This window comes from Lactuca virosa, chromosome 2 (genome assembly GCF_052849685.1).
Source record: "Lactuca virosa cultivar CGN04683 chromosome 2, Lactuca_virosa_CGN04683_v6, whole genome shotgun sequence".
Taxonomy (NCBI): Eukaryota; Viridiplantae; Streptophyta; class Magnoliopsida; order Asterales; family Asteraceae; genus Lactuca; species Lactuca virosa.
The window spans coordinates 206,687,131-206,709,437 of NC_136427.1; positions in this window are offsets into that span (position 1 = coordinate 206,687,131).

Genomic DNA, 22,307 nt, shown 5'->3' on the forward strand with positions numbered 1-22,307 from the left:
ACCCTCCTATGATTTTTCAATGTAATATCGAACTAATTAGGTATATATCGACAACATGAGTTAGAGGATAAAGTTACATTAGTGCAAGGAGTGTAGGTATATACTTCCGCCATTTATCCCATCAATTGATTTTTCCTTCCGAATAATACATCTACACCTTCCAATAACACCTGGTAGATGATTATGATGATGAAACATTGTTTGTTGAATTAGCCCTAATGATGCTGCAACAAAGAGATGACGAGCTGATGTGTATGGGTGTTGAATCTGTCAAGCCCAAATTTGATTCTCTATAGATGTTCCCTGATAAAAAAAGAATTTAAAACGGACATGAATTATGAGTAAAATGGTAATTTGGGCACACTGTAACTAACAACAATGTTTTTGAAGCAAAAAAGGTATAGAACCATGGCTTAAACAGATAATTGTGAGAAAAATCAAGTAATGAATAGTACCTGTAAAATCAGAGTATGAGTAAAGAGAGAGATGGAAGAATACAATTTTTTCATTAACATGCGGAGGATTTACAATTTGAATATATACATTGCCTGTATAAGGAAACTATACATTTACATTTCAGTCCCTAAACTATACAATTCTAACACTCCCCCTCAAGCTGGAGCATATATATCGTAGGCACCAAGCTTGTTATATATATAGTCAACTCGGGGTCCTCTTAGGGACTTTATAAACCCATCTGCAAGCTGCTCACTCGAATTAACGAACTCTGTCACGATTAGACCATCAAGTAGTTTTTCTCTAACAAAATGACAGTCAATTTCAATATGTTTTGTCCTGTCATGGAACACTGGGTTGGAAGCAATATGAAGAGCTGCTTGGTTGTCACATATAAGCTTCATTTGAGAAACCTGGCAAAATCTTAGTTCCTCGAGAAGTTGTTTGACCCATATAAGTTCACATGTTGCATTTGCCATAGCTCGATACTCTGCTTCTGCACTAGACCTTGCTACCACATTTTGTTTCTTACTTTTCCAGGATACTAAATTACCCCCAAAGAGAACACAATATCCAGATGTTGATCTTCGAATAAAAGGACAACCATCATAATCAGAACCAGTGTAGCAAGATACTTCTGTGCTCCCTTTGTTTTCATACAAAAGACCTTTCCCTGGAGCTCCTTTGATATATTTTAGGATCCGTAGAGCGGCTTCCCAATGAGTGTCACATGGAGCATTTAGAAACTGACTAACTATACTTACAACAAAGGAAATGTCCGGGCGATTTACTGTGAGATAGTTAAGACGACCTACCAGTCTTCGATATTTCCCTTGATCTGCCAACAACTCCCCCTGACCTAGTAGGAGTTTGACATTAGGATCCATTGGAGATTCAGCTGGTTTGCAGTCGGATAGATGAGCTTCCTCTAGAATATTCTGAGCATACTTTCTTTGGCATATTGAAATCCCATCCTTGGATTTTGCAACCTCTATACCCAAGAAGTATATGAGATTGCCCATATCTTTGGTCTGAAAGTTCTTGAACAAGTGATCTTTTAACTCATGTATTCCCTTGTGATCATTCCCTGTGACAACTATGTAATCAACATATACTATCAAGTAGATACATTGTGTCCTTGAAATACGATAGAAAACTGAATGATCTGCCCCACTTTGCCTCATCCCGAATTCTTTTACCACGACACTAAATCTCCCGAACCAGGCTCTTGGAGATTGTTTTAAGCCATAAGGAGATTTTCGTAATCTGCAGACTAAACCGGACTCCCCCTGAGCAACAAACCCAGGATGTCGCTCCATGTAAACTTCTTATTGCAGATCCCCATGGAGAAAAGCATTTTTAATGTCCAGTTGGTATAGAGGCCAATCACGCATTGCAGCCATGGATAGAAGAATACGAATGCTAGTCATTTTAGCAACCGGAGAGAAAGTATCAGTATATTCCATACCAAATATTTGAGTGTATCCTTTGGCTACCAACCGAGCTTTAAGACGGTCGAGTTTACCATCTGGACCTACTTTAGGAGTGAATATCCAACGACAGCCAACATTTTCCAGGAGGTAACGAAACTAACTCCCATGTCCCATTATTGTGTAAGGCGGACATTTCATCAATCATTGCTTGGCGCCACCCTGAATGAAGTAAAGCCTCGTTTACTGTCTTTGGAATATGTACCGACGCAAGGCTGGAAACACATGCTACGAAAGCTAAGGATAAACGGTCATAGTGAACATAATTATGGATAGCATACTTGGGGTTTGCAGTTAACCGTTTACCTTTCCGCTGAGCAATGGGCAAATCATCATCACATAGAATCGGAGCTAGTGGACTAACCGGCGAAGAGGAGGATTCAAAGGTTCCTGTATTTGGTGGATCTTTCTCTCCATCAGTATCAGTAGAAGGAGGTATAGGAGGACGAGGACGCCGATTATAGGTTTTCAACGTTGGGGTATCGACAACTGGACTTGAAGTATGATCAGTTGATGGAATAGGGAAAACATGAATCGGGAGGACCTGTTGAACACTAGATTTATCGTGTGGATCAGTAAAGTAATAAAGCTGATGATCAAAAAATGTTACATCTGCGTTCATGAAATATTTGTTAAGGCTAGGAGAGTAACATTTGTAACCCTTTTGTAATCGGGAGTAGCCAAGAAAGACACACTTGACCGCTTTAGAGGCTAACTTATCTCGACCTGGATCAAGATAATGAACAAAACAAACTGATCCAATTGGATGCAAAGGGAGATGATAGGGCGGTTGTGTTGGAAATAAAATAGAAAAAAGGGGTTTGATTTTGTAAGAGAGAAGAGGGCATGCGATTAATTAGATAACAAGATGTCATAACTACATCCGCTTAAAATTTAAGTGGGAGTTTGGCATGTAACAAGAAGGTGCGTGTTGTTTCAATAAGATGACGATTTTTTCTCTCAGCAACACCGTTTTGTTGTGGGGTTTGAGGGCATGATGATTCATGTAACATGCCATGAGAAGACATAAACTCCTGAAATTGTGTAGAGAAATACTCAAGTGCATTGTCACTCCTGAGGACACGAATGGTTGCACCAAATTGGGTTTTTATTTCAACACAAAATTCGGTGAATATTCCAAAAAATTCAGAACGACTTTTCATTAAAAATAACCAAGTTGAGTGCGAATAATCGTCAATAAATGTAACAAAATATTGAAAACCCAATGTGGAACAGACTCTACTAGGACCCCACACATCAGTGTGTACAAGAGAAAAAGGGGAATCGACACGGTTATTGACACGTTTAGAAAAAACACCACGAATATGCTTTCCTAACTGACATGACTCACACTCTAATGACTCCAATGAAGCTAAACTCGGAACGATTCTCTTTAACTTGGATAGGGAAGGGTGGCCATATAGGTGATGTAGGTACTGTGGTGACATGGCAGTAGCTGCAATAGAAGGACGAGATCCACCCAAATAATAGTGACCTTGTGACTCATGCCCTTCGCCAATCATCCGTCCCGTGCTCAGGTCCTGTATAAAAACAGAATCAGGATTGAAGGTTATTGAGCATGAATGCTTTTTAGTGGCTCTACTGACAGATACAAGATTAAAAGGACTTTTGGGAACATATAACACCGAATCCAATGACAATGAAGAAATAGGTTGGGCAGAACCAACTCCGTTGACTGATGTCTTATTACCATCAGCAACCATAATTGGTGGCAAAGAATCAGAACAAGTGAGTTTAGAGAAAAGATGTTTATTACCACAGAGATGGTCAGTAGCACCTGAATCAACAATCCACGGGCCCATTGACTTGCCTTGAGTGACAAAAGCTGAGTGAGTACCAGAGGAACCTATATGGCCACCCTTCCCTATCCAAGTTAAAGAGAATCGTTCTGAGTTTAGCTTCAATGGAGTCATTAGAGTGTGAGTCATGTCAGTTAGGAAAGCATACTCGTGGTGTTTTTTCTAAACGTGTCAATAACCGTGTCGATTCCCCTTTTTCTCTTGTACACACTGATGTGTGGGGTCCTAGTAGAGTCTGTTCCACATTGGGTTTTCAATATTTTGTTACATTTATTGATGATTATTCGCGCTCAACTTGGTTATTTTTAATGAAAAGTCGTTCTGAATTGTTTGCAATATTCACCGAATTTTGTGCTGAAATAAAAACCCAATTTGTCGACTCACAGGCTACGCAAACTGCCCAACGGGAGAAGTAGTTCTTTATGGTTGCTGCTCTTTCTGGCCTCAAACCAGAATTTGAATGTGCTAGGCATCAAATTCATACGGGTTCTACTATTCCTACCATGAAGGATACTTTTCGAAGATTACTAAACATGATGGGTACTAACAACACAACCCAAGGCCCAACTTCCACTCCTTCTGCTTTTCTTGCAAATTTGAGCTCAACATCTGCTCCATCTCTCTTAGCTGCGGGCCCAAAGAAAGGAAGCAATAATAAACGCCCCACCTGTCAGTTGTGGTGAGTGACCAGATAGCAATGATAATTGTCGGATGAGATACACGACAATGGTGGCTAGGTTTGAAACCCTAGCTCTGATACCATGTAAAATCAGAGTATGCGTAAAGAGAGAGATGGAAGAATACAATTTTTTCATTAACATGCGGAGGATTTACAATCTGAATATATACATTGCCTGTATAATGAAACTATACATTTACATTTCAGTCCCTAAACTATACAATTCTAACAGTACCAATGCCATTTTCATCAAGTGTTTAAACTACAATGCTTAAACACATGTTTGTCGGTAATTTAATATGAAAATTGTATTGTAACAAATAGATGATCACCGGTTTTTAGCAAAACCGGTTACATGAATCCAGATTTACTCCTGAAGAAGTTGATAGTCTATTTCATAATTGTAATAATCAACTAACCACATATGCAAGTAACACCACGATACTGAGAACTCTGAGCCCTAGGTCTTCTCCTACTCTTTCTCACCTGCTGCTAATGTTGATGCCCTAATTCATTTTCGTCTACCACACTTCCATAACAGCATCCAACCACTGATGCTGCTGCAGGCCATGGTCTGTATCATTCTCCAGAAAGGACTGCATATATTGTCGTTGAGGGAAGTGTAGGTAGTCTGGCGTGCAATTGATGCCATTTGAGAGGCTAAGAAAAGATAGAGAAGGGAAAGATGTTATAAGAAGGAGAATGGGAACGGGTTGGGAAAGCAGACGGTTGGAGATTAAGATGTGATAAATTGTATACAAGTTTTAATTTGACTTTTTGAGGCTAATGGAATTATGGGAAAGTAGTAATATATAAAATTTGGGGCATTTGAGTTACCAAAAGCCGCTGTAGCACATCTAAAACATAGCATCTGCCACTTTGGGGGCATAACTCACTCCTCTAACGCAGTGGTCCAGGTTCAAGTCCTGGCAGCGGCATTTTACATATTTTTTTTTAACAAATCTGATTTTTCTCTCCGCTTTTTATACTTCTTATATATAATTCTTACTTGATTTGTGAATAATAAATAATAATATTAAATATTTTTAGATAATTAAATTGTCACATTCTATTTTAAGAATATAATATCATAGAAATAAGTTTTAAACAAAACAATTGAGAATGGTGTATATACCGTGAGAAAACTATAAATATTCAACATATCCAAACTTATTTTTTCTTATAGAAAAGTTGATACCTTTTAATTTATTTTGGAAAATGAACTTTTCTAACAAGCGTTTTCTGGCCGTTCCGTGAATCGACTAATCTCCCCTGCGAATTAATAGAATATTAAATAAGTACTATTGAAATATTAGGAATAGATTGTAAGTTAAACATGACATTATCATATTATGTTGCCTTTTGATGACCACTTTAATTAAGAATTATTTAAATATCAGGACTAAAATGTAACCTTAAACATGACATTATAAAATATGATATAATTTTTTCCTTTTTTTTAACCACTTGAGAGATGATATAAAAACATGAACCGGAAAACTTAAAACAAAACAAATGTTTACCGGTTAAAATAGGGAAACTAAGACAAATTAGAGCGTCTAAACGTGGTTTGGTTCTATGCTTTTATAGCGCCCTACTTTATTTTCTTTTTCACTACCTGACGTGTGTCCTCCCTCCTTAATAATTAGGGGGGGGGGGTAGATATCCCCCTAATTTATTAAGTACCTTCCCTTCCCCTATGTCGTCACTCTCTCCTCTAGATCTCCACACGCCGGACATAATTCTCTTTGCAAATTCTAAGTCGCCACCTCGCCTTCCTCTATATTTTTTGTAAAAATTGAATATCATGATACATAAAAATGTGTGTCGTCTTCCTTTATGACAAAGTCCTTAATGACACACAATGTGTAGCATGTTGTAAATACATGTCATAAGCTTACGACACGTAAATGTTTGTCGTACTCCTTTATAATTGGGGCTTTAACGACAAGCATTTGTGTGTCATCCATACCCCATTATGACACACAATACGTGTCATTAAAAGAGTTGTTTTGTAGTAGTGACATATACTATCCTGCATAATTTTAGATGCATCTAAGCTACCAAAAAATAACATATTTTTCTACTTTTGTTTAAACATAAAAAATACCAACGTGCTTTAAATATCATATTTGCCTACTTTTGTTTAAACTCAAAAACTAAGAACATGCTTTGCCTTATCTGCTTATCATATCATTCTTCTTTATTTGCTTGTTATAGCATCCTTCATAATTAATATAGATGCGTCCAAGCCACTAGAAATTATTATTTTTTCTTATTTTTGTTAAACTAAAAAATAGCAGTGTACTTTGTGTTTTTCCTTATTATAGCCTCCTACTTGAATATAGATGTATCAAATCCATTGGAAAATACCATACTTTCCTATTTAAGTTAAGGCAAAAAATAGCAACATGCTTTTCTTTATTTGCTTCCTATAACATCCTACTATAGTTGCTTTGTTATTACATCTTACATGACTATAAATGTATCAAAGCCAGCCGGGAAAGATAAACTTTTTCTTCTTTTGGTTGAATATATAAAATTGCAACAAACTTTGCTTTATTTGCTTATCATAGCATCCTACTTGTAGATAGCGAATTCACTCCATGTTGTATTGTGAATCTAGACGCTTAAACAAGGTATTAATTAATTTATTCATTATTTACCTTTAATTTTGGGTATATTTGTTGTTTATGTATTACATATTCTTTATATCTTACTGAACTAATGTAAGCATGTGATTCTTTTAACTCAAGATATGACGGTTTACTTAATATGTGGAACACCAACACTAACATTAATCACACCAAGACCAATTATCTTTTTCTTCTTATAGTTTCATTGGTATCTTGCTTTGATCAATTTTTAAAAATGAGAACATTAAAACAAAAGGGATACAAAAGATAGAGATCGTAATCAACAAACCAATTTACTTTGAACTTAGGTTTTCCATGGAAAAAAAATAATAATGACTGGAATAGGATTTGGTCAATGGTACGATCTTTTTTTTCATTTTATAATAATAATAAATGGCACATTCTGGAATTTCCATTGAACTTGTATCGTAGAAAGATTCATGTATCCAAAACAATCTTTCTTATTCTTGTAAAGACCCGATATGTCCACCGAAAGGATGTTAATCTACAGCTTTGAAGTGTGAAGATTTTAAATTTGAAAAGTTGAATAAGGACTCCCGTAATAGAGGATGTGAACAACATATGCAGAATCTTGAGAGGACCTAATCTACTAGATGAAGTTTTTTTGTAAGAAAGAATGGTTTTGGTTAATGGCGCAAGACCGAGAGAAATAACAAAAAAGTGCAGTGATAATAGGGTGTAATTTTTAGTTAAGTTTATATAATTTTTAAAATTTTAGTTTAATGAAAAAAGTTGGGCATTATTAACCTTTTATTTGTATAAATATTTTTAGTTAAAATTTTTAAAAACAATAAAGACTTTTTATATTTAAAAAAAATAGTATTTGGTGAAATTTTGAAAGATAGGTATCTGCTTAAAAGAAAGGAAGTAAAATGGTAAGAAGGAAAATTATTAGGTTGAGACGATCTGAAATATTAGGATGCAACATCTTGGTTCAATTTTATTTAATTGTCAAGATTTAATGATGCAATTCAATAGAACTAAGAGACTATATGACTACAAGGAGAAAGAAATATGACAAAACACTCTATGTCGCTTACTCACTTCGGAACAATGCATGACGTGATTCCATTCCATCTATGTTTCATATTGCATTATTGGGTAACATAGAATTACATGATTCCAAACCACGCGTTGTTCTTTTTAATAAAGGGTACTTGGTTATGGTGAAGTTGCAACCATATCACCTGAAAGCTATGCCCAACAAGCAAGAAAAAAAGGTATATCGGACCTTTTCCGATTCTTAAAAAAGTAGTTAGGTTGCATACAGGCTGAATTACCGATTGATGCTCAAATTCATGATGTTTTTCATGTTACATTGCTAAAACAATTCATGGGAAGTCATTGGAAGTTCCTTTTCCATTACCAAAACATTTTATTGATTTTAGTCCGGTTACATATACGGGATAAAATAGAAGTAAATCAAGAGGGCCAAAATAAACATCGGTCTATTATAGCATGGAAAGGAATGCATCATAGTTCTGTTCTACTACTTGGGAGGAAGTAGGATGCTTCCTAAAAACTTATTATGATTTCAACCTTTAGGACGAGGTTGGGGTGGAAAAGGAATATTGATACAAGTTAACAAAATGACACATCAGACAAAGAAAATTTAGTTGGAATAGAGAATTTGTTGGCTCAAAATAGAACAAGAAAAGTAACCAATTTACCAACTTGATATCGAGGATAGTAACATTGTAACATAATCTGTTGTAAAGAAATTGACTTTTAGATATAAATACTAAAGAAAAAAGGGAGGACGTACTTTGCATGCTAATTAATGTGATTCATTTCTATTCTTCTCTCTGTTTCACGATGTTTCTTTCTCTTTTTCATCTCTTTTATTTTCAAAATTGGCAAACGATTTCTATCATTCATGCTATATCATGCCTCCAACTTTTATGGAAGAAGAAGAAGAAGATTAATTAGTGATATACAACATCAACAATCTGAAGAAGTAATGATGAAGGTAGTTTAATTTGAAATCTAAATTCGTGCTTTAGTTTTCGATATTGATTCATCTGTCTGTCAATAAAGAGGGGTTGTGTCGCTCGCTCACTAAACACCAGTACCAAAGTTGGAATTAAGCTTCGTTGACCGAGTTGACCATTTATGATGATGTCAATGACAATGATTCAAAATATCATATTGAACCGAATATCATCACATCTTAATATAAATGGAATTAATAGCGAAAAGGATACAAGTATTGCGACCCCAACTCCAAACACAAACATCATCCGAAACAATACTATGCTTGATAAATTTCATCTTGTGTTAATTTTGTGCTAAAATAATTAATTTCCTTTGAATTCATAATATTTCTAAACTTAAAATAGAGATAATTCGATTTTGAACTGCGTAAATTCGATGTTTTGAGTGCGGAAAAGAAGAGTTGAAGAACGTGGAATTAATTGGAGGATGTCCTTTTGAAAACTCAATTTTGGTCGAATAATCTAATAAGCCTTTTTAAAGAAAAACATAAGGTATCTTGAATAACAAATCCCAAACACCCCATCAACATACTTATGTGGGTTATTTTGTTATTTATAGAATTACTATTGTCTTCATACGATTGGCAATGAGAGTTACTGACTCCACACTTGCATAACAGCATCCAACCACTGATGCTGCTGCAGGCCATGGTCTGTATCATTCTCCAGAAAGGACTGCATATATTGTCGTTGAGGGAAGTGTAGGTAGTCTGGCGTGCAATTGATGCCATTTGAGAGGCTAAGAAAAGATAGAGAAGGGAAAGATGTTATAAGAAGGAGAATGGGAACGGGTTGGGAAAGCAGACGGTTGGAGATTAAGATGTGATAAATTGTATACAAGTTTTAATTTCACTTTTTGAGGCTAATGGAATTATGGGAAAGTAGTAATAAATAAAATATGGGGCATTTGAGTTATCAAAAGCCGCTGTAGCACATCTAAAACATAGCGTCTGCCACTTTGGGGGCATAACTCACTCCTCTAACCCAGGGTCCAGGTTCAAGTCCTGGTTCAAGTCCTGGCAGTGGCATTTTACATATTTTTTTTAACAAATCTGTTTTTTCTCTCCGTTTTTTATACGTCTTATATATAATTTTCTTACTTGATTTGTGAATAATAAATAATAATATTAAATATTTTTAGATAATTAAATTGTCAGATTCTATTTTAATAATATATTATCATAGAAATTATTTTTTAAACAAAACAATTGAGAATGATGTATATACCGTGAGAAAACTATAAATATTCAACATATCCAAACTTATTTTTTCTTATAGAAAAGTTGATACCTTTTAATTTATTTTGGAAAATGAACTTTTCTAACAAGCGTTTTCTGGCCATTCCGTGAATCGACTAATCTCCCCTGCGAATTAATAGAATATTAAATAAGTACTATTGAAATATTAGGAATAGATTGTAAGTTAAACATGACATTATCATATTATGTTGCCTTTTGATGACCACTTTAATTAAGAATTATTTAAATATCAGGACTAAAATGTAACCTTAAACATGACATTATAAAATATGATATAATTTTTTCCTTTTTTTTAACCACTTGAGAGATGATATAAAAACATGAACCGGAAAACTTAAAACAAAACAAATGTTTACCGGTTAAAATAGGGAAACTAAGACAAATTAGAGCGTCTAAACGTGGTTTGGTTCTATGCTTTTATAGCGCCCTACTTTATTTTCTTTTTCACTACCTGACGTGTGTCCTCCCTCCTTAATAATTAGGGGGGGGGGGTAGATATCCCCCTAATTTATTAAGTACCTTCCCTTCCCCTACGTCGTCACTCTCTCCTCTAGATCTCCACACGCCGGACATAATTCTCTTTGCAAATTCTAAGTCGCCACCTCGCCTTCCTCTATATTTTTTGTAAAAATTGAATATCATGATACATAAAAATGTGTGTCGTCTTCCTTTATGACAAAGTCCTTAATGACACGCAATGTGTAGCATGTTGTAAATACATGTCATAAGCTTACGACACGTAAATGTTTGTCGTACTCCTTTATAATTGGGGCTTTAACGACAAGCATTTGTGTGTCATCCATACCCCATTATGACACACAATACGTGTCATTAAAAGAGTTGTTTTGTAGTAGTGACATATACTATCCTGCATAATTTTAGATGCATCTAAGCTACCAAAAAATAACATATTTTTCTACTTTTGTTTAAACATAAAAAATACCAACGTGCTTTAAATATCATATTTGCCTACTTTTGTTTAAACTCAAAAACTAAGAACATGCTTTGCCTTATCTGCTTATCATATCATTCTTCTTTATTTGCTTGTTATAGCATCCTTCATAATTAATATAGATGCGTCCAAGCCACTAGAAATTATTATTTTTTCTTATTTTTGTTAAACTAAAAAATAGCAGTGTACTTTGTGATTTTCCTTATTATAGCCTCCTACTTGAATATAGATGTATCAAATCCATTGGAAAATACCATACTTTCCTATTTAAGTTAAGGCAAAAAATAGCAACATGCTTTTCTTTATTTGCTTCCTATAACATCCTACTATAGTTGCTTTGTTATTACATCTTACATGACTATAAATGTATCAAAGCCAGCCGGGAAAGATAAACTTTTTCTTCTTTTGGTTGAATATATAAAATTGCAACAAACTTTGCTTTATTTGCTTATCATAGCATCCTACTTGTAGATAGCGAATTCACTCCATGTTGTATTGTGAATCTAGACGCTTAAACAAGGTATTAATTAATTTATTCATTATTTACCTTTAATTTTGGGTATATTTGTTGTTTATGTATTACATATTCTTTATATCTTACTGAACTAATGTAAGCATGTGATTCTTTTAACTCAAGATATGACGGTTTACTTAATATGTGGAACACCAACACTAACATTAATCACACCAAGACCAATTATCTTTTTCTTCTTATAGTTTCATTGGTATCTTGCTTTGATCAATTTTTAAAAATGAGAACATTAAAACAAAAGGGATACAAAAGATAGAGATCGTAATCAACAAACCAATTTACTTTGAACTTAGGTTTTCCATGGAAAAAGAATAATAATGACTGGAATAGGATTTGGTCAATGGTACGATCTTTTTTTTCATTTTATAATAATAATAAATGGCACATTCTGGAATTTCCATTGAACTTGTATCGTAGAAAGATTCATGTATCCAAAACAATCTTTCTTATTCTTGTAAAGACCCGATATGTCCACCGAAAGGATGTTAATCTACAGCTTTGAAGTGTGAAGATTTTAAATTTGAAAAGTTGAATAAGGACTCCCGTAATAGAGGATGTGAACAACATATGCAGAATCTTGAGAGGACCTAATCTACTAGATGAAGTTTTTTTGTAAGAAAGAATGGTTTTGGTTAATGGCGCAAGACCGAGAGAAATAACAAAAAAGTGCAGTGATAATAGGGTGTAATTTTTAGTTAAGTTTATATAATTTTTAAAATTTTAGTTTAATGAAAAAAGTTGGGCATTATTAACCTTTTATTTGTATAAATATTTTTAGTTAAAATTTTTAAAAACAATAAAGACTTTTTATATTTAAAAAAAATAGTATTTGGTGAAATTTTGAAAGATAGGTATCTGCTTAAAAGAAAGGAAGTAAAATGGTAAGAAGGAAAATTATTAGGTTGAGACGATCTGAAATATTAGGATGCAACATCTTGGTTCAATTTTATTTAATTGTCAAGATTTAATGATGCAATTCAATAGAACTAAGAGACTATATGACTACAAGGAGAAAGAAATATGACAAAACACTCTATGTCGCTTACTCACTTCGGAACAATGCATGACGTGATTCCATTCCATCTATGTTTCATATTGCATTATTGGGTAACATAGAATTACATGATTCCAAACCACGCGTTGTTCTTTTTAATAAAGGGTACTTGGTTATGGTGAAGTTGCAACCATATCACCTGAAAGCTATGCCCAACAAGCAAGAAAAAAAGGTATATCGGACCTTTTCCGATTCTTAAAAAAGTAGTTAGGTTGCATACAGGCTGAATTACCGATTGATGCTCAAATTCATGATGTTTTTCATGTTACATTGCTAAAACAATTCATGGGAAGTCATTGGAAGTTCCTTTTCCATTACCAAAACATTTTATTGATTTTAGTCCGGTTACATATACGGGATAAAATAGAAGTAAATCAAGAGGGCCAAAATAAACATCGGTCTATTATAGCATGGAAAGGAATGCATCATAGTTCTGTTCTACTACTTGGGAGGAAGTAGGATGCTTCCTAAAAACTTATTATGATTTCAACCTTTAGGACGAGGTTGGGGTGGAAAAGGAATATTGATACAAGTTAACAAAATGACACATCAGACAAAGAAAATTTAGTTGGAATAGAGAATTTGTTGGCTCAAAATAGAACAAGAAAAGTAACCAATTTACCAACTTGATATCGAGGATAGTAACATTGTAACATAATCTGTTGTAAAGAAATTGACTTTTAGATATAAATACTAAAGAAAAAAGGGAGGACGTACTTTGCATGCTAATTAATGTGATTCATTTCTATTCTTCTCTCTGTTTCACGATGTTTCTTTCTCTTTTTCATCTCTTTTATTTTCAAAATTGGCAAACGATTTCTATCATTCATGCTATATCATGCCTCCAACTTTTATGGAAGAAGAAGAAGAAGATTAATTAGTGATATACAACATCAACAATCTGAAGAAGTAATGATGAAGGTAGTTTAATTTGAAATCTAAATTCGTGCTTTAGTTTTCGATATTGATTCATCTGTCTGTCAATAAAGAGGGGTTGTGTCGCTCGCTCACTAAACACCAGTACCAAAGTTGGAATTAAGCTTCGTTGACCCAGTTGACCATTTATGATGATGTCAATGACAATGATTCAAAATATCATATTGAACCGAATATCATCACATCTTAATATAAATGGAATTAATAGCGAAAAGGATACAAGTATTGCGACCCCAACTCCAAACACAAACATCATCCGAAACAATACTATGCTTGATAAATTTCATCTTGTGTTAATTTTGTGCTAAAATAATTAATTTCCTTTGAATTCATAATATTTCTAAACTTAAAATAGAGATAATTCGATTTTGAACTGCGTAAATTCGATGTTTTGAGTGCGGAAAAGAAGAGTTGAAGAACGTGGAATTAATTGGAGGATGTCCTTTTGAAAACTCAATTTTGGTCGAATAATCTAATAAGCCTTTTTAAAGAAAAACATAAGGTATCTTGAATAACAAATCCCAAACACCCCATCAACATACTTATGTGGGTTATTTTGTTATTTATAGAATTACTATTGTCTTCATACGATTGGCAATGAGAGTTACTGACTCCACACTTGCATAACAGCATCCAACCACTGATGCTGCTGCAGGCCATGGTCTGTATCATTCTCCAGAAAGGACTGCATATATTGTCGTTGAGGGAAGTGTAGGTAGTCTGGCGTGCAATTGATGCCATTTGAGAGGCTAAGAAAAGATAGAGAAGGGAAAGATGTTATAAGAAGGAGAATGGGAACGGGTTGGGAAAGCAGACGGTTGGAGATTAAGATGTGATAAATTGTATACAAGTTTTAATTTCACTTTTTGAGGCTAATGGAATTATGGGAAAGTAGTAATAAATAAAATATGGGGCATTTGAGTTATCAAAAGCCGCTGTAGCACATCTAAAACATAGCGTCTGCCACTTTGGGGGCATAACTCACTCCTCTAACCCAGGGTCCAGGTTCAAGTCCTGGTTCAAGTCCTGGCAGTGGCATTTTACATATTTTTTTTAACAAATCTGTTTTTTCTCTCCGTTTTTTATACGTCTTATATATAATTTTCTTACTTGATTTGTGAATAATAAATAATAATATTAAATATTTTTAGATAATTAAATTGTCAGATTCTATTTTAATAATATATTATCATAGAAATTATTTTTTAAACAAAACAATTGAGAATGATGTATATACCGTGAGAAAACTATAAATATTCAACATATCCAAACTTATTTTTTCTTATAGAAAAGTTGATACCTTTTAATTTATTTTGGAAAATGAACTTTTCTAACAAGCGTTTTCTGGCCATTCCGTGAATCGACTAATCTCCCCTGCGAATTAATAGAATATTAAATAAGTACTATTGAAATATTAGGAATAGATTGTAAGTTAAACATGACATTATCATATTATGTTGCCTTTTGATGACCACTTTAATTAAGAATTATTTAAATATCAGGACTAAAATGTAACCTTAAACATGACATTATAAAATATGATATAATTTTTTCCTTTTTTTTAACCACTTGAGAGATGATATAAAAACATGAACCGGAAAACTTAAAACAAAACAAATGTTTACCGGTTAAAATAGGGAAACTAAGACAAATTAGAGCGTCTAAACGTGGTTTGGTTCTATGCTTTTATAGCGCCCTACTTTATTTTCTTTTTCACTACCTGACGTGTGTCCTCCCTCCTTAATAATTAGGGGGGGGGGGGGGGTAGATATCCCCCTAATTTATTAAGTACCTTCCCTTCCCCTACGTCGTCACTCTCTCCTCTAGATCTCCACACGCCGGACATAATTCTCTTTGCAAATTCTAAGTCGCCACCTCGCCTTCCTCTATATTTTTTGTAAAAATTGAATATCATGATACATAAAAATGTGTGTCGTCTTCCTTTATCACAAAGTCCTTAATGACACGTAATGTGTAGCATGTTGTAAATACATGTCATAAGCTTACGACACGTAAATGTTTGTCGTACTCCTTTATAATTGGGGCTTTAACGACAAGCATTTGTGTGTCATCCATACCCCATTATGACACACAATACGTGTCATTAAAAGAGTTGTTTTGTACTAGTGACATATACTATCCTGCATAATTTTAGATGCATCTAAGCTACCAGAAAATAACATATTTTCCTACTTTTGTTTAAACATAAAAAATACCAACGTGCTTTAAATATCATATTTGCCTACTTTTGTTTAATTTATTTTGGAAAATGAACTTTTCTAAAAAACGTTTTTTGGCCGGCTTCCGTGAATCGACTAATCTCCCCTGCGAATCAATAGAATATTAAATAAGTACTATTGAAATATTAGGAATAGATCGTAAGTTAAACATGACATTATCATATTATGTTGCCTTTTGATGACCACTTTAATTAAGAATTATTTAAATATCAGGACTAAAATGTAACCTTAAACATGACATTATAAAATATGATATAATTTTTTCCTTTTTTTTGTTTAACCACCTGAGAGATGATATAAAAAACATGAACCGAAAAACTTAAAACAAAACAAATGTTTACAGGTTAAAATAGGGAAACTAAGACAAATTAGAGCGTCTAAACGTGGTTTGGTTCTATGCTTTTATAGCGCCCTACTTTATTTTCTTTTTCACTACCTTACGTGTGTCCTCCCTCCTTAATAATTAAGGGGGGGGGGGGTAGATATCCCCCTAAATTTTTAAGTACCTTCCCTTCCCCTACCTCGTCACTCTCTCCTCTAGATCTCCACACGCCGGACATAATTCTCTTTGCAAATTCTTAGTCGCTACCTCGCCTTCCTCTATATCTTTTGTAAAAATTGAATATCATGATACATAAAAATGTGTGTCGTCTTCCTTTATGACAAAGTCCTTAATGACACGTAATGTGTAGCATGTTGTAAATACATGTCATAAGCTTACGACACGTAAATGTTTGTCGTACTCCTTTATAATTGGGGCTTTAACGACAAGCATTTGTGTGTCATCCATACCCCATTATGACACACAATACGTGTCATTAAAAGAGTTGTTTTGTAGTAGTGACATATACTATCCTGCATAATTTTAGATGCATCTAAGCTACCAGAAAATAACATATTTTCCTACTTTTGTTTAAACATAAAAAATACCAACGTGCTTTAAATATCATATTTGCCTACTTTTGTTTAAACTCAAAAACTACCAACATGCTTTGCCTTATCTGCTTATCATATCATTCTTCTTTATTTGCTTGTTATAGCATCCTTCATAATTAATATAGATGCGTCAAAGCCACTAGAAATTATTATTTTTTCTTATTTTTGTTAAACTAAAAAATAGCAGTGTACTTTGTGTTTTTCCTTATTATAGCCTCCTACTTGAATATAGATGTATCAAATCCATTGGAAAATACCATACTTTCCTATTTAAGTTAAGGCAAAAAATAGCAACATGCTTTTCTTTATTTGCTTCCTATAACATCCTACTATAGTTGCTTTGTTATTATATCCTACATGACTATAAATGTATCAAAGCCAGCCGGGAAAGATAAACTTTTTCTTCTTTTGGTTGAATAAATAAAATTGCAACAAACTTTGCTTTATTTGCTTATCATAGCATCCTACTTGTAGATAGCGAATTCACTCCATGTTGTATTGTGAATCTCCAATGACAGCCAACATTTTCCAGGAGGTAACGAAACTAACTCCCATGTCCCATTATTGTGTAAGGCGGACATTTCATCAATCATTGCTTGGCGCCACCCTGAATGAAGTAAAGCCTCGTTTTCTGTCTTTGGAATATGTACCGACGCAAGGCTGGAAACACATGCTACGAAAGCTAAGGATAAACGGTCATAGTGAACATAATTATGGATAGCATACTTGGGGTTTGCAGTTGACCGTTTACCTTTCCGCTGAGCAATGGGCAAATCATCATCACATAGAACCGGAGCTAGTGGACTAACCGGCGAAGAGGAGGATTCAAAGGTTCCTGTATTTGGTGGATCTTTCTCTCCATCAGTATCAGTAGAAGGAGGTATAGGAGGACGAGGACGACGATTATAGGTTTTCAACGTTGGGGTATCGACAACTGGACTTGAAGTATGATCAGTTGATGGAATAGGGAAAACATGAATCGGGAGGACCTGTTGAACACTAGATTTATCGTGTGGATCAGTAAAGTAATAAAGTTGATGATCAAAAAATGTTACATCTGCGTTCATGAAATATTTGTTAAGGCTAGGAGAGTAACATTTGTAACCCTTTTGTAATCGGGAGTAGCCAAGAAAGACACACTTGACCGCTTTAGAGGCTAACTTATCTCGACCTGGATCAAGATAATGAACAAAACAAACTGATCCAATTGGATGCAAAGGGAGATGATAGGGCGGTTGTGTTGGAAATAAAATAGAAAAAAGGGGTTTGATTTTGTAAGAGAGAAGAGGGCATGCGATTAATTAGATAACAAGATGTCATAACTACATCCGCTTAAAATTTAAGTGGGAGTTTGGCATGTAACAAGAAGGTGCGTGTTGTTTCAATAAGATGACGATTTTTTCTCTCAGCAACACCGTTTTGTTGTGGGGTTTGAGGGCATGATGATTCATGTAACATGCCATGAGAAGACATAAACTCCTGAAATTGTGTAGAGAAATACTCAAGTGCATTGTCACTCCTGAGGACACGAATGGTTGCACCAAATTGGGTTTTTATTTCAACACAAAATTCGGTGAATATTCCAAAAAATTCAGAACGACTTTTCATTAAAAATAACCAAGTTGAGTGCGAATAATCGTCAATAAATGTAACAAAATATTGAAAACCCAATGTGGAACAGACTCTACTAGGACCCCACACATCAGTGTGTACAAGAGAAAAAGGGGAATCGACACGGTTATTGACACGTTTAGAAAAAACACCACGAATATGCTTTCCTAACTGACATGACTCACACTCTAATGACTCCAATGAAGCTAAACTCGGAACGATTCTCTTTAACTTGGATAGGGAAGGGTGGCCATATAGGTGATGTAGGTACTGTGGTGACATGGCAGTAGCTGCAATAGAAGGACGAGATCCACCCAAATAATAGTGACCTTGTGACTCATGCCCTTCGCCAATCATCCGTCCCGTGCTCAGGTCCTGTATAAAAACAGAATCAGGATTGAAGGTTATTGAGCATGAATGCTTTTTAGTGGCTCTACTGACAGATACAAGATTAAAAGGACTTTTGGGAACATATAACACCGAATCCAATGACAATGAAGAAATAGGTTGGGCAGAACCAACTCCGTTGACTGATGTCTTATTACCATCATCAACCATAATTGGTGGCAAAGAATCAGAACAAGTGAGTTTAGAGAAAAGATGTTTATTACCACAGAGATGGTCAGTAGCACCTGAATCAACAATCCACGAGCCCATTGACTTGCCTTGAGTGACAAAAGCTGAGTGAGTACCAGAGGAACCTATATGGCCACCCTTCCCTATCCAAGTTAAAGAGAATCGTTCTGAGTTTAGCTTCAATGGAGTCATTAGAGTGTGAGTCATGTCAGTTAGGAAAGCATACTCGTGGTGTTTTTTCTAAACGTGTCAATAACCGTGTCGATTCCCCTTTTTCTCTTGTACACACTGATGTGTGGGGTCCTAGTAGAGTCTGTTCCACATTGGGTTTTCAATATTTTGTTACATTTATTGATGATTATTCGCGCTCAACTTGGTTATTTTTAATGAAAAGTCGTTCTGAATTGTTTGCAATATTCACCGAATTTTGTGCTGAAATAAAAACCCAATTTGTCGACTCACAGGCTACGCAAACTGCCCAACGGGAGAAGTAGTTCTTTATGGTTGCTGCTCTTTCTGGCCTCAAACCAGAATTTGAATGTGCTAGGCATCAAATTCATACGGGTTCTACTATTCCTACCATGAAGGATACTTTTCGAAGATTACTAAACATGATGGGTACTAACAACACAACCCAAGGCCCAACTTCCACTCCTTCTGCTTTTCTTGCAAATTTGAGCTCAACATCTGCTCCATCTCTCTTAGCTGCGGGCCCAAAGAAAGGAAGCAATAATAAACGCCCCACCTGTCAGTTGTGGTGAGTGACCAGATAGCAATGATAATTGTCGGATGAGATACACGACAATGGTGGCTAGGTTTGAAACCCTAGCTCTGATACCATGTAAAATCAGAGTATGCGTAAAGAGAGAGATGGAAGAATACAATTTTTTCATTAACATGCGGAGGATTTACAATCTGAATATATACATTGCCTGTATAATGAAACTATACATTTACATTTCAGTCCCTAAACTATACAATTCTAACAGTACCAATGCCATTTTCATCAAGTGTTTAAACTACAATGCTTAAACACATGTTTGTCGGTAATTTAATATGAAAATTGTATTGTAACAAATAGATGATCACCGGTATTTAGCAAAACCGGTTACATGAATCCAGATTTACTCCTGAAGAAGTTGATAGTCTATTTCATAATTGTAATAATCAACTAACCACATATGCAAGTAACACCACGATACTGAGAACTCTGAGCCCTAGGTCTTCTCCTACTCTTTCTCACCTGCTGCTAATGTTGATGCCCTAATTCATTTTCGTCTACCACACTTCCATAACAGCATCCAACCACTGATGCTGCTGCAGGCCATGGTCTGTATCATTCTCCAGAAAGGACTGCATATATTGTCGTTGAGGGAAGTGTAGGTAGTCTGGCGTGCAATTGATGCCATTTGAGAGGCTAAGAAAAGATAGAGAAGGGAAAGATGTTATAAGAAGGAGAATGGGAACGGGTTGGGAAAGCAGACGGTTGGAGATTAAGATGTGATAAATTGTATACAAGTTTTAATTTGACTTTTTGAGGCTAATGGAATTATGGGAAAGTAGTAATATATAAAATTTGGGGCATTTGAGTTACCAAAAGCCGCTGTAGCACATCTAAAACATAGCATCTGCCACTTTGGGGGCATAACTCACTCCTCTAACGCAGTGGTCCAGGTTCAAGTCCTGGCAGCGGCATTTTACATATTTTTTTTTAACAAATCTGATTTTTCTCTCCGCTTTTTATACTTCTTATATATAATTCTTACTTGATTTGTGAATAATAAATAATAATATTAAATATTTTTAGATAATTAATTTGTCACATTCTATTTTAAGAATATAATATCATAGAAATAAGTTTTAAACAAAACAATTGAGAATGGTGTATATACCGTGAGAAAACTATAAATATTCAACATATCCAAACTTATGTTTTCTTATAGAAAGTTGATACCTTTTAATTTATTTTGGAAAATGAACTTTTCTAACAAGCGTTTTCTGGCCATTCCGTGAATCGACTAATCTCCCCTGCGAATCAATAGAATATTAAATAAGTACTATTGAAATATTAGGAATAGATCGTAAGTTAAACATGACATTATCATATTATGTTGCCTTTTGATGACCACTTTAATTAAGAATTATTTAAATATCAGGACTAAAATGTAACCTTAAACATGACATTATAAAATATGATATAATTTTTTCCTTTTTTTTAACCACTTGAGAGATGATATAAAAACATGAACCGGAAAACTTAAAACAAAACAAATGTTTACCGGTTAAAATAGGGAAACTAAGACAAATTAGAGCGTCTAAACGTGGTTTGGTTCTATGCTTTTATAGCGCCCTACTTTATTTTCTTTTTCACTACCTGACGTGTGTCCTCCCTCCTTAATAATTAGGGGGGGGGGGGGGTAGATATCCCCCTAATTTATTAAGTACCTTCCCTTCCCCTACGTCGTCACTCTCTCCTCTAGATCTCCACACGCCGGACATAATTCTCTTTGCAAATTCTAAGTCGCCACCTCGCCTTCCTCTATATTTTTTGTAAAAATTGAATATCATGATACATAAAAATGTGTGTCGTCTTCCTTTATGACAAAGTCCTTAATGACACGCAATGTGTAGCATGTTGTAAATACATGTCATAAGCTTACGACACGTAAATGTTTGTCGTACTCCTTTATAATTGGGGCTTTAACGACAAGCATTTGTGTGTCATCCATACCCCATTATGACACACAATACGTGTCATTAAAAGAGTTGTTTTGTAGTAGTGACATATACTATCCTGCATAATTTTAGATGCATCTAAGCTACCAAAAAATAACATATTTTTCTACTTTTGGTTAAACATAAAAAATACCAACGTGCTTTAAATATCATATTTGCCTACTTTTGTTTAAACTCAAAAACTAAGAACATGCTTTGCCTTATCTGCTTATCATATCATTCTTCTTTATTTGCTTGTTATAGCATCCTTCATAATTAATATAGATGCGTCCAAGCCACTAGAAATTATTATTTTTTCTTATTTTTGTTAAACTAAAAAATAGCAGTGTACTTTGTGTTTTTCCTTATTATAGCCTCCTACTTGAATATAGATGTATCA